Raw genomic sequence first — 13,767 nt, 5'->3', positions numbered from 1 at the left:
AGGTATCCCCTGAGCATGTGTATGTCTGTGTATGTTCAGCTGAAAGGCACAAAAGTAATAACATGGGTTACAAGCAGTCTGGAAAATAGGTTGTGTATGTTGCACATGTGTGTAATATCAGTGTCACTGCATACAACAGAAATAAATGTGTACAGCTACTGGTTGTTGCATTGCTATGACACTGATATGGGTACTACAGTAGGCATGACTATCAGGTAGTAATCAGAGAAGCATGCTACTGTGTTATGAGCCACTGTCCATGCCTACCACTAACAGCTATATCATCACCCATATACACTGGATATCCAAAGTGTACACACCCCTGTTGGAATGCCAGGTTTGTGTGCTGTATGCCAATGAGTCAAAGAAAATCATTTAATAATGTTTCTCACCTCAAATGTGACCCATAACCTGTACAATTCTATTGAAAAAGAAACAAAGCTGTTTCAAGAAAGGTGAGCAACCATTGCCAAGTGAAGATGTGTCATGATGTTAGAGTACAAACCAAGACAAATGGATGCTGTAATCATCTCAGCAGGTGTTTACACAACATATCAGTTTAAGGGTGTGCATACACATTCAACTGGCTTACTGTACTGAGCATTATTTCCCATATGTTTTCACAAATACAGATTGTCATGTTTTCAATTCAATTGAGCCGGCTATAAGTCACATTACAGGTGGGGATTGTGTTGAAATGAGTTTTTGTGGGGTCATGTTTCAACAGCACAAATGCCAGGCGTAGCAGGGGTGTGTACACTTTATATCCACTGTAGCTATATGGAATCAGCAGTACCTGACCTGTAGAACCAGCCTCCACCATGGATGGGTTAATCCCCCTTGGTGGGCAGCAGCAATACACAAAGCACATAAAAGGTTGCTATAGTGGCTGTACAGGAACACATAGGTGCAGACCACAACTTGGAAGCAAGTCGATCTCCATCTGAGAAAGCATGTAAGTTCACAGGTGAATTCCTGTAAGGCTGACTATGACTATAAATCAGACATATCCACACCACCAAGGCCAATTGCCACAATGTCTCCACATATGTAGTCAGTCTCAGAGGCAGTAACACAATTCAACCTGTACTGGGGTTAAAGCACACCTCATACACACATGCAATGGATACAGGCAACCTGCATCAGACAGGTTAGGTGGGAACAGTGCCACCCTGTCCACACCATTTGTACAGGGGGATATGCACTTCAACCACACTCCTGCCCTCATCAATGGTGAGCATGTGCATAATGTCTACTGATGGCAACAACAGCAAGTCTCAATGGGGCATGAGAACATCACAGTCTGCCTCCTACATGAACTCAGGAATGTGCTCACAGCTCCATCACACACTGCAGTCAAACACAGACTTGCCACCATCCACACACCATCGACATGGAAGATGGCCACCATCATCCCTCTACACAGTAATGAATGCAGAATAGAGGACTATGCAATTAAGTGTCCAACACTGGGGGAACTTGACAGGTAAGGGCCTGGAGTGTAATGCAGGATGCCAAAGTCATGATAGCTTACAGCGTTATGCTATAGTCTGGATTATTTGCAAGTAATATCCACTGTTGATGTGCAAGTGGACAACCGTATGAGGTCCTGTGACCTTTTTTCCTGTTTATGTCTTCCAGGTGATATGCAACGTCTGTGGCTGCCAGCATTCAGCAACACAGAGAATGACAGCATAGTACAGTATGTGATACAGCATTATGACATGTTATTCAGCCGCAAAGCCCGGGATCTGCAGGAGAGGACCGCCATGTTGAACAAGCTCATCCACAGGGTAAACGATGTCGGCCTACACAGCCAAAATTCTAAGCAGGTGCGGCATTGTTGCACTGACCTCATCCACCACGCCCATCAGCAGGTTGCTGGCATTGAGAGGAACCAGCTAGCCACAGGTGTGGCTCAAGCTAGCAAGCCCCCACTGACACATGCTGAGGAGCTCCTCACCAGACTTGGGGCACCCGCCCACCTGGCAAGTCATGAAGCCAAAGACAGCATTGTGGAGGTGGATGCCACCTACACAATGGACGAGGAGCATATAGGTAAGACCCCAGTGCACATTACTAGAACACTGTTGCTTAGCCATTATATCTGTATATCTTATCCATTTTTATCTGTAAAGTATCTACATGTATATGTCAGATAAGATAGTCTGTTGCTGGAGTGTAGTAATGCACAGATGTGCATAATCCTTAGTACTGGGGTTTGTACTGTTGATGTGCTGAAATGTTGCTTCCACCCTGTACCAATGCCACAGGTGTGGCTACTGGCATTACTTCTCTCCCACAACTATTTAGGTCCCTCTGGTATACATCTGGGACAGCAGCCTGTACCTGGTGAGTATGGAGTTGTTTTGTTCAGGTTTGCCAATACACTGGCCATGTTATGGTCATGCTATTTGCCATGCACACATTTAACACGTCTACCCATAATGCATGCTGTACATGTTCAGTTTTGTTGGTGTTAACTGCACTGCATCACAATGGTCACCATAGTGGCATATCTGAAGGATATGTAATATTCCTGCAGTATACCTCATAACCTGTCAGTGCAAGATGTGTGGACAGAGATAACATGGTGGGATAAATAGCCTACAGTAGGATCATGTATGAGACATTACCCTTATACAGTGGATACAACAATGCATACACCACTATTACAATGGCAACTGTGCCTGATATATACAATGGCAGACCACAATAACACATTCCACACCTTTTACAACCTGTAATGTGAATCTAACATGAGCGATGAATGTATAATACAGAATCCTATGTTAGGACACCAGATATGGGGTATACAAACCTTACAAAACACTGGAAGCATATGTGTGCGCACACTCCAAATAGCATATTGTGGAGGAAGCTTGTGATGTACTGATGTACTGACAGCATTCACTGTTCTTGAGTACAAACCTGCCATCAAGTACAGGGCCTCAGTGTCACACCAAGTAATGGTCTGCTGCCAAGAAGTATGTTCATGACATTTGCCCAGTTGCCTGCAACAGAGTCAACCATGGCTTGCACACATCTTACAAAGCATGAAATGGATCCCATATCTGAAAGGTAGTAGTCAGGAGTGGGAAAGGTAACCTTATCTCACCAGTGCATATACCATGGCAAACAGTGCAGACAGTGATCTAGATGTGTATTAAATATGGGACAACAGTCATGTAGAAAAGAAACAGATGCTCATCTAAAACAGATGACAATACATGTTGCAAACTGGTCAGGGAGGCTGTCCATAGACATGCAGCAAAACCGAGGGAGTTGCAGGAATGTCTAGCAAGTACTGCCTGTGTCGACAATTGCCTGGATTCTGCATAAGTGTGGCCTATGGGTTAGGGTAATTCGACGGAAGATTTGTCCCACATGAAACATCATCCAGGGCTCTGTACAGGTAGCAAAAGCATAACATCAAGTCTCCCAGAGGCATGTGTTGCAATGTGTAATGGTGTCATGAGACCAAGGTTCAAATGTACAGACAGTATTCATAAAGATACATGGGGTGCAGAAGCAACACCTCACTTCACCTCAGGGCTACCACCCCCAACTTTTAGCTTGCTGGTGCCAGTGTACACATTTAGGGTTGCTGTTTATTAGCTGGAACTAGGCCTGTAGACATGGTGGGTGGAATTTGGAACACTACAAAATAAAACACGTGTGGTCCATAGTTGTCAAGCATTTGCAATAAGGCTGAGGATGGGGAGGGGTGTCAACTTCAAACACAACAGTGAACTGAAGCATACATCCAAAGCTAGCTAAGAATGCCTGTATCTGAACACAGTCAAGGTTATGAATTGTGCCAGACATAACCCAGACTCTACAGCAATAGTGAAGCCACTGTGTGTGGGCTGTGCACATGAGCTAACCTTGCAATCTGGCAAAGTTTGGGGACCTTTGTAGGGCAGGCAGACCAAATAATGCCAAGTAAAGATGGGCCATGCTAGTATACCCCTTCCAGGAATAGTGACTGCTGTAGTTCACTTAACAGGTGTTTCAACAAACCATTGTTTTAAGGGTGTGCACACTTATGCAACCCACATATTGTATGCATCTCATTCACCATCTCCATGACTAGCACATTTGTTTGATACTGCATTGGATTGCACAGGTCATATGTCACATATCAGGTGTGTGTTGTTGTGTCTTTCGGCTTTTCCCGGTTAGGGGTCGCCATAGCGGAACTCCGGTCCACTAATGATTGTTAGTTGATTTTTATGTGCCAAGTTACCAGCCCTGATGCGCAACCTTCAACGAAGGTACGCCCATTCACGCATGTCTCCACGCTGAAGACGCTCTAGCTGAGAATCGAACCGGACAGTGTCTTACTGTGAGGCGACAACACTACCGCAGCACCACCACCACGGCTCACATATCAGGTGTGTGTAATGTTATCAAATGCAGTAGTGTGGTCCCATTGCATATCATAGAAGAGGCTGGCATCTCAACAGGGGTATGTACATGTCCCATAGCCACATTAAGCTTTGAAGGTTGTTGGTGTTACCGGATTGTATTGGACATACATGTACTGCTGCTGATGAGGTCTGCAAATCAAAGGTCAGGCATTTATTATTGACATCAGTCCTCATATCATCCCAGTTATGTGTCAGAAAAACATATAGGGACTGTGAGCAACAGAGCAAACATAACTGTCAGACATCTACACATTCATCAATGATTTATACACTTGTGAGGTATGGTGCACAGTACATGCCAGTGTGCTGTACAGGTGCACAGTAATAATGTGTACATGGGTGCTTTGTGTTCCAGGAAAAGGGGCATCACCTACTAACACAACTCATGCATCACAGAGATTTATATCATTGGTAACAAGGATTAAGAATGGTTGCAGTGCATGCTGTTGAGTGCCATATGTCATGCATGTCAACTGTTGGGTAATGACAGGTCTGTGCAATATCTTTGTGCCACCTCACCTGTAAGTGTGTAAGTGTGTGTGTGTGTGTGTGTGTGTGTGTGTGTGTGTGTGTGTGTGTGTGTGTGTGTGTGTGTAGACATAAACTATAAAATACAGATCTTAATTTAAATTTCTTGTCTGCCTCTCACAGGTGGTGAGGTGGGTCAGGGTCCCTCCGACAGGAAAACTGATGTTAGTGTCCATACAGACTCTGACAATGATGATAGGCATAGTGAGGCACAGGCAGGGTTGTCAGGGGCTGAATCTGAAGCATTGGTTGGCATCCCACTTTTATCTAACCTATCCTCACACACAGTCACAGTGCTCACACATACCCCATCACCAGTGGCCATAGATGAGGGACAGTTGGCAGGTGGTGGCATGGGACAGGAAAGTCTGGTGACTATGGCAAGTGTGTTTATACACAGCAGCCATAGCCAGATAACCGGCATGGTTCCACACAGGCAGATGGAAAGGGGTGCACGTAAGAGGGCTGCTGGCCATCATGCCCCTGGCAGAAGTGCCACAGCAGGTGTCACCAGATGCATGTTGTGGGCCATTATGGAGGCACAGGCACATATGGAACATTACAACAGAGATAGTCTGAGGCTCCAGAGGGCTACTCTTTCTGCTGGATGTGACTACATCAGTGATCATGGAGATGCCCACCGTTATTTTGCAGAGGTCATGGATAGACAGTTGGGTGAGATGGTGGGAATCCTCGACCATGTGGTGTCTGTGGTAGTGCATGCGGTGGGAGTAGGGCATCGGCCACGTGGATGTAGGTCAGCAACACCAACAGGTCGAGATCTACTTGGATGTGCAACATCTCACTCCTGCTCACATACTGGCAGTACCAGCAGCAGCACTGCAGGGGGTGTGCTGTCCACATCACAATGCAGTAGGTCACATACATGTGGTCCTCACCGGTCTCAACAGGAATGCAGATCCAGCAGACAATTGTCATCGTCAGGAGAGAGTACCATATCTTGGTTTCTGCCTGGTGATGCCTGTGCAACCTCTGGCAGGTGCAGTTCCCATGTCCATGGCCAGACACAGTGAACTGTACACCCTGCCATATATGATCCACAGCTGTCCAACATATCCCTGTATAGGGCAGCCACATGGCAGAATTGTGTGCATCCATACACACACACATCACCATCACAGCTAGGGCACCTCCATACTTACACACACCACATCTGCACAGGCCATTTAATAAACAACCCTCTAACCCAAACACATGATGTCAACCAAATGGCTCAGCCTAGGCCTCTGGCAGGCCCACACCACACCCTGTGAATATAATGATATATGTGCCACATCCCTGTCATCCATACTATTGATGCAGGGACATGCTAATATGGTTCTGATGCACAGGGTGAATGTACTATTGTTTAGCAATTTAATGCTGTTTAAAGTGTTGTCAGCTGGAATGTTTAATGCTTATATGTCAGGGTGTGTAGCTGTCCAGCCATGATGCATTATTGCTGTTATTAACACTGACTGAATGTGGTCCCCATAATGTATTCTGTTTGTGTTCTAGGTGCCTGTGTGTCAGGAAGATGTTGGTCTGTCATCCTTTCCTACAAGGGATGTGGCACTGTGGTAATACATTAACTGTGTCATATCCCGGGTACAGCTGAATATAAGTAACAGGTCTGTATAACAGTTATTGCATGTGCCACATGGCTGAGGGGTGTATACAGGTGAGTGCATAGTGGCTAATATAAGCAGCTCTTCTACAGTGGACAATGGTAAGTGTACTGGGTGGCACACATCAAATGTTTGCGAATAACACACACACACACACACACACACACACACACACACACACACACACACACACACACAGGCTTTTCTGTTGAAGCAATACACAGAGAATACTGTTCACAAGAATGTACTTCATTTTGCAGAGAACTCATTTTGGCCTATGTAATTCCACCAAGACCAAATTGCCAAAACATCACATCAATAAATAATTAGTCCGCTAAATTTCATTTCAATGAAAATAGTATTGGCAGGGTATATGTCCTTTTCCCCAATGTAGTGCAGTCCTGGAATTGGTATAAATAGCTGTGCTGGTGTGGGGGGCACAGCCCCCCACTTTGGAGGGTGTGGGGTGGCATAGAACCACACATAGTGTCATTAACAACTACTTAACATCTTAACATGAACTGGACAGTGTAACAGCACACTAAGTGGGGGATACACACAACAATACCCCCAATGTGAGTGGCTGTGCCCACAACAACCACCCCCGACTATATATATATATATATATATATATATATATATATATATATACTAACTCCACTATCACTGTAAAGCTGTACAGTGGGGAAAAGGGCATTTACACATCCACTACTAGTTTTGATGGAATGAATTTCCACAAGATTTTTGCTTTGCAATGTTACCTTTTGCCAGTTAGTTCTCGGCCAAATGATCTCCTGGGAAATTGTTTTTCTGCAAACTGAAGTAGATCCCTTCACATACACACACAGTTACTTGGCAACACTGAGATTAGAACCCCTACCTAGGTACTTATTGCTACTAATGTGTTCAGAGCTTGTAGGGTGAGGTGTGTCCCAAGCTTCCTGTAAAGTGAACAACATAACCAGGCCTTGTACAGTATGGTAATGGGGATTTACTGGGTGTTAATGGACACTACATAGTATAACATAGTAACATATACACACTGACAAAAACATACAGTCATAGAGACACATTTGACAGACCTGGGTTCAACAGTGCTGACTATCTTGTCAGTGAGTCCATACTATTACAGAGTGTTTGCACATAGCACATGCATTATTGGGTTGAAAAGCATCATCAGTTACCTGTATGGTTGATGGTGACAGCGGTCTTCATACAGTGGACCTTGGGACATGTATTGGGGGTCCCATGGTGTAAAGACAGTATACATAGCACCCCCACCCCACATTGGATATAGTACTCACTGAAACCCATGATAATGCTCTATGATACCCACAATCACACATTTAGCAGGACTGCAGTACAAACCCTTGTCTATCTAATTATTGCTACTACAGGGATATGCATTTATTGCACACACCACAGGAATAGTAGGGTGAGGGTTTTGTCATGGCTCTCCTAATGTGAGCAAAATCACCATCCCTTATAATGTATGGCAATGTTTAGTGTATTTAGAGAATGAGGCCTCAGAATGCTGTCTCCTACAAATATGCACACTCGCACACAGTTGCACACACATATACACACACACACATACTCACATTTTCCAGGACTCAGAGGGTAACCCACGCCTATCTACCCATTTATAGAACAGTGTTATTCTGGTACTGCAAGCTACAGGTAGCCCATAGTGTGAAGAGTGTCACAAGGTAAATTTAATGTGAATTACAACAGCAGCAGCCTTTTCTAAGTATAGCAATGGGGGTGTAGTGGGTGAGAAAGCCCTCAGAGTATTTTCAACTGCAAGTTTACAAACACGCAAACATTGTTATACTCAGTAATGCACACAGACACATTTGTTAGTACTGAGGTCCATAGGTGCAGGTGTTCCTAGGTGTGTACCAGGCTATTGTCCATGGAGAGATGAGAAGAGTAGAGCATGTGGGTACAATGGTATCATGCCACCTGACATTTGTCAGCAGGCCATCTATCAACTACTGCCACTTGAGTGATCCCCAGGGTGACAGTTAAATTCAACATCCACTCATCTGGTTTTCTCTTGAAGAGGGCCAGTGAGGTGCTCCAATTGCCATGTATGCAACATATATTGCATAACATGGCCAGTTTCTGGGTTAGGGACCTGTCCCCAAACATGTTCTGTTAACTGTGGTTGAGGTATCCATGGCATGTGGTGCATACACAGTGGCGTTTCCTAGCTGTGGCATTTGTAACACAGCTGGGCAGACATGTCAGTGTCAGTCAATCAGAGATTGCCTGTAAGCAGCCAAGATGTGACCAGGAACACTTGGAGGTTCAGGTCTCTGTCCATATAGGACAGTTGTGTGATGGCTAGGGTCCTATATGTGCGATACACTTGCAGCCTACACAGTTGTAGGTGTCCAGTGAGTTACATGACAAATGGACCATTGTACCTGCTGACTGGCCTACTGAGCGGGGTGTAGAGGGGGACATTGACATCTCCATTCCTCAATGACACACCATTACTTATGCAATGTGCCACATGGAAGGACTTTCTGTCCACAGTGGCAATGTGGTGATCAGAAGAGAGGTTGCTGTCAAGCTGTGTTCACAAACCTCCTATAAGGAGATCTGTGCCCATTGGACTACCGCCAATGTGGTCATTTGTGGACAACACATTGATTCAACAGGAGATTGGGACACAGTTTTTGACAATGAGACTAAGGCCAGTGTTCTGACAGCAGTTGGAGGTGTCAGTGCTAACTTTATGCAGGATGTGTACATATTCTGGGGATGTGAACATAGCCCCCAATGAGCAATGTCTGCAAACATTGCTAAACACAGTTTATTCATGTTTGGCTGGATGTCAGAGCCACACATAACAAACAAGAGTTGACCCAGGGCAAGAACCTGTGGTACTCCACTCATGACTGTGAGGCTGTCACCAATCATGACTGTTTGGCAGTCTGACATGGGGTCTGCTGCTTTCAATCTGTAGGTACCATCCCTGAGCCAGGTTGTGGACCACTTAGTGACACAGGAATTAATGAATAGATGACTGTGTTTGCCTATGATTCATGAGTGTGGAATTGTATCCCAGGACTACAAGGGCCACATATGTTGTTTTGTACTCCATACTGTTCTATAGTTATTTCACATGACAAACAGATTGTAGGACTGCAGAGTGTCCACAGGTACCATAAAAGTGGGCTCTGTACAGTGAACATTTGGTAGTATACTGTATGGACCACTCAAAAGTGTAGAAACGCCCCCAGTGTATATGGATCACAATGTTAATGACACAACCACAGGCATACACTTGCCAGGAATGCGATTCAAACCCCTACCTATCTAGTTATTGCTACTATAGTATTACGCATTTATCAGATGTGCCACGGAGCTTACGTACCTGATAGTTCTCCAAAGGTATCTTTAAAAGTGAGTGACATCAGCAGCAGTGCTAAAGGAGGGGAAAGGGAAATGTAGTAAGTGGGAATGGCCTCAAAATCATGTCTCCACAAACACAGACACTCTCATACAGACACATTTTTACATTTGCCTAGACTGAGATCTAAATCTCCTACCTAACTCGTATACTGCACTACAGTATTACACAGTTATCAGACATGCCACATAGCTTACATATTTGAGAGCTCTCCAAAGATATCTTTAACAGTGAGTGACAGCAGCAGTGCTAAAGAAGGGGTAAGGGAAGTGGAGTAAGTGTGACAGACCACAAAATCAGGTGTCAACAAAGACACACACACTCTCTCACACAAACACACACATTTTCACAGTTGCCAGGACCAGGATTAGAATTCCTGCTTAACTAGTTTGTTACACTATAGTATTACACAGTTATCACAAGTGCCACAGAGCTTATATGTTGGAGAGCTGTCCAAAGGTATCTTTGAAGGTGAGTGACATCAGCAGCAGTGCTAAAGGAGGGGTAAGGGAAGTGTAGTAAGTGTGACTTGACCACAAAATCAGGTGTCAACAAAGACACACACACTGTCTCACACAAACACACACATTTTCCAGGACCAGGATTAGAACTCCTACCTAACTAGTCTGCTACACTATAGTATTTCACAGTTATCACAAGCGCCACAGAGCTTATATTTTACAGAGCTGTCCAAAGGTATCTTTGAAGTTGAGTGACATCAGCAGCAGTGTTAAAGGAGGGTAGTATGTATGACTGACCACAAAATCAGGTGTCAACAAAGACACGCGCACTCTCTCACACAAACACACATTTTCACAGTTGCTAGGATCAGGATTAGAACTTCTACCTAATTTGCTATACTATAGTATTATGCAGTTATTGCACACGCCACAGAGCTTATAAGGCTGAGACATAGCCAAAAAGTTATTTCAAGGTGACTGACATCTGCAGGAGTGCTAAAGTAGGGCAATGGGAGGTGTAGTGAATGTGAATGGCCTCAAAATCATTCATCTTCAAACACACACACACACACACACACACACACACACACACACACACACACACACACACACACACACACAAGCACAGTTTAACAGTTGCCATGGCTGGGATTAGAACTGCTATCTAACTAGTTTGCTACACTTAAGTATTACTCAGTTATCACTAGTGCCATGGAGATTAGAGGGCTAAAACCTGGTCAAAGAGTTATTTCAAGGTGACTGACATCAGCAGGTGTGCTAAAGTAGGGCAATGGGAGGTGTAGTGAGTGTGAATGGCCTCAGAATCGTTCATCTCCAAACACACACACACACACACACACACACACACACACACACACACACACACACACACACACAGTTTAACATTTACCATGTCTGGGATTAGAACTCCTACCTAACTAGTTTGCTATATGACATGATATTACACAGTTATTGTGAGCACCACGGAGCTTATAGGGCTGAGACTTGGCCAAAGGGTTATTTTAAGGTGACTGACATCAGCAGGAGTGCTAACCTAGGTCAATGGGAAGTGCAGTGTGTGTGAATGGGACATAAATTATTCTTCTGGAAACATGTACACACACACACACACACACACACACACACATACACACACAACTTTACATTTGACAGGACTGGGTTTACAAATGCTGCATGACTACTTATTTGTACTATATTGTTACACAGTTATCACAAGCACCACAGGCACTGTAGGGCTGAGGGCTACCAAAAGAAATGTCTGCAGTGATTTACATCAGCACATCATGTGATATAGGCCAATGGGATGTGTAGTGGGTGGGACAGGCCTCATAATGGGATTCTCTATGTCACTGTCTGTCTCTCTATTTCCCTCGTCTGTGTGTGTGCTTGGCATATTATAGTCTGTTGGCCTTAAATGTGTGTGAGTATTCCTATCCAATGTGTGTGTGAAGCATAAATGGTGTACAATTTGGTGTGTGTGCACAGACATCTGCAAATGACAGATATATATAGTCCACTGAGTTGTCAGACATGGGCTTCATTTCTCTAAGTGCAGGAGCATGCCCAGTGTGACCTTCTGTATTGAGTGTGTGACTCCATTCCAGGTAGGGTTGTACTCCAGTCCAGGGTTTGGTGTTCTACACCTACAGCTAGCAATCTGTTTCTGCAGGATATCTGTAGATAGGTTCACAATATGGAGTCACAATGGGAAGTGGGTACGTACCATGTCCTGTTTGTTACTGGTTGGTACAGGATTTCAACAATGCGTTTCACTGTGGATTTGTACACACTCAGAATATTTTGTCACAGATTTTAAACAGGAAGAGTGACCAGATTTTGGAGTTCATTCTTCAATGCATTTAGGGGTCTACAACACTTGCAGGTCGTGAATGTCCAGCAGTTATGCAGGACCCTTGTACATATGCTACGATGGTCGGGGACATACTCTCCTTCAATCACCAGTTACCCAAAGGACATATCTGTCGTCCTCTTCCCTGTGGTTATGAGCAGGTTTGCACCTTAATTTCAAGGGAGTATGGGGCCATCAGAAGTATCACTTCCTCTTAAAATCCAAAATTTGCACTGACATAAGTCACTCTGTGCTGCTGATCTCTCCAGTACTTACCTTGCTCATGTTCATTATCAGCTTCATCCTAACAGGGTCATATTACAGCCCTGTTCAGGTTAAAACATAATTAGTAAATTAATACAGTTTTTCTTCCACATTTTCCCCAACCAGCAGCAGCTTTTGTGGGGCCCCACACAGTCAGGGGTGATTAAGGCCCCCATCAACCACGCGTATAGCAGGGACCTAAAGCTGGCTATGTAGTTAGCTTTAGTGGAGAAAATGTCCAACAGCAAGGGTTAACTAAGCCAGGGGCACTATGTCAGTGGTAAAATATTTAATGGAATTCTGATGCCTGTTAGTTGACAAAACACTGTTAATACGACTAGAAATATCTTTGAATTTTAAAGGGGATATAAATAAGAGTTATTATCCATGTGGTTTATTAAGTATACAAGAATGCTGTACTAGCTTTTGTTGGCTTGACAGACATGTTACAAAACATCAGGATAAGATAACTTGCTGTGGTTGGGGGCCCCCAGGGAACAGGGGGCCCCCAGCAACCGCAGGGTTCGCTGGTGCCTAAAGCCGGCTATGCTCGGACACAGTTGCACACACATACACACACACACACACACATACTCACATTTGCCAGGACTCAGAGGGTAACCCACACCTATCTACCCATTTATAGAACAGTGTTATTCTGGTACTGCAAGCTACAGGTAGCCCATAGTGTGAAGAGTGTCGCAAGGTAAATTTAATGTGAATTACAGCAGCAGCAGCCTTTTCTAAGTATAGCAATGGGGGGTGTAGTGGGTGAGAAGGTCCTCAGAGTATTTTCAACTGCAAGTTTACAAACACACAAACACTGTTATACTCAGTAATGCACACAGACACATTTGTTAGTACTGAGGTCCATAGGTGCAGGTGTTCCTAGGTGTGTTCCAGGCTGTTGTCCACGGAGCGATGAGAAGAGTAGAGCATGTGGGTACAATGGTATCATGCCACCTGACATTTGTCAGCAGGCCATCTATCAACTACTGCCACTTGAGTGATCCCCAGGGTGACAGTTAAATTCAACATCCACTAATCTGGTTTTCTCTTGAAGAGGGCCAGTGAGGTGCTCCAATTGCCATGTATGCAACATATATTGCATAACATGGCCAGTTTCTGGGTTAGGGACCTGTCCCCAAACATGTTCTGT

The sequence above is a fragment of the Protopterus annectens genome, chromosome 2.part0 (genome assembly GCF_019279795.1).
Source record: "Protopterus annectens isolate FY-2018-M chromosome 2.part0, PAN1.0, whole genome shotgun sequence".
NCBI classification, from domain to species: domain Eukaryota; kingdom Metazoa; phylum Chordata; order Ceratodontiformes; family Protopteridae; genus Protopterus; species Protopterus annectens.
This window is presented reverse-complemented; position numbering follows the sequence as displayed.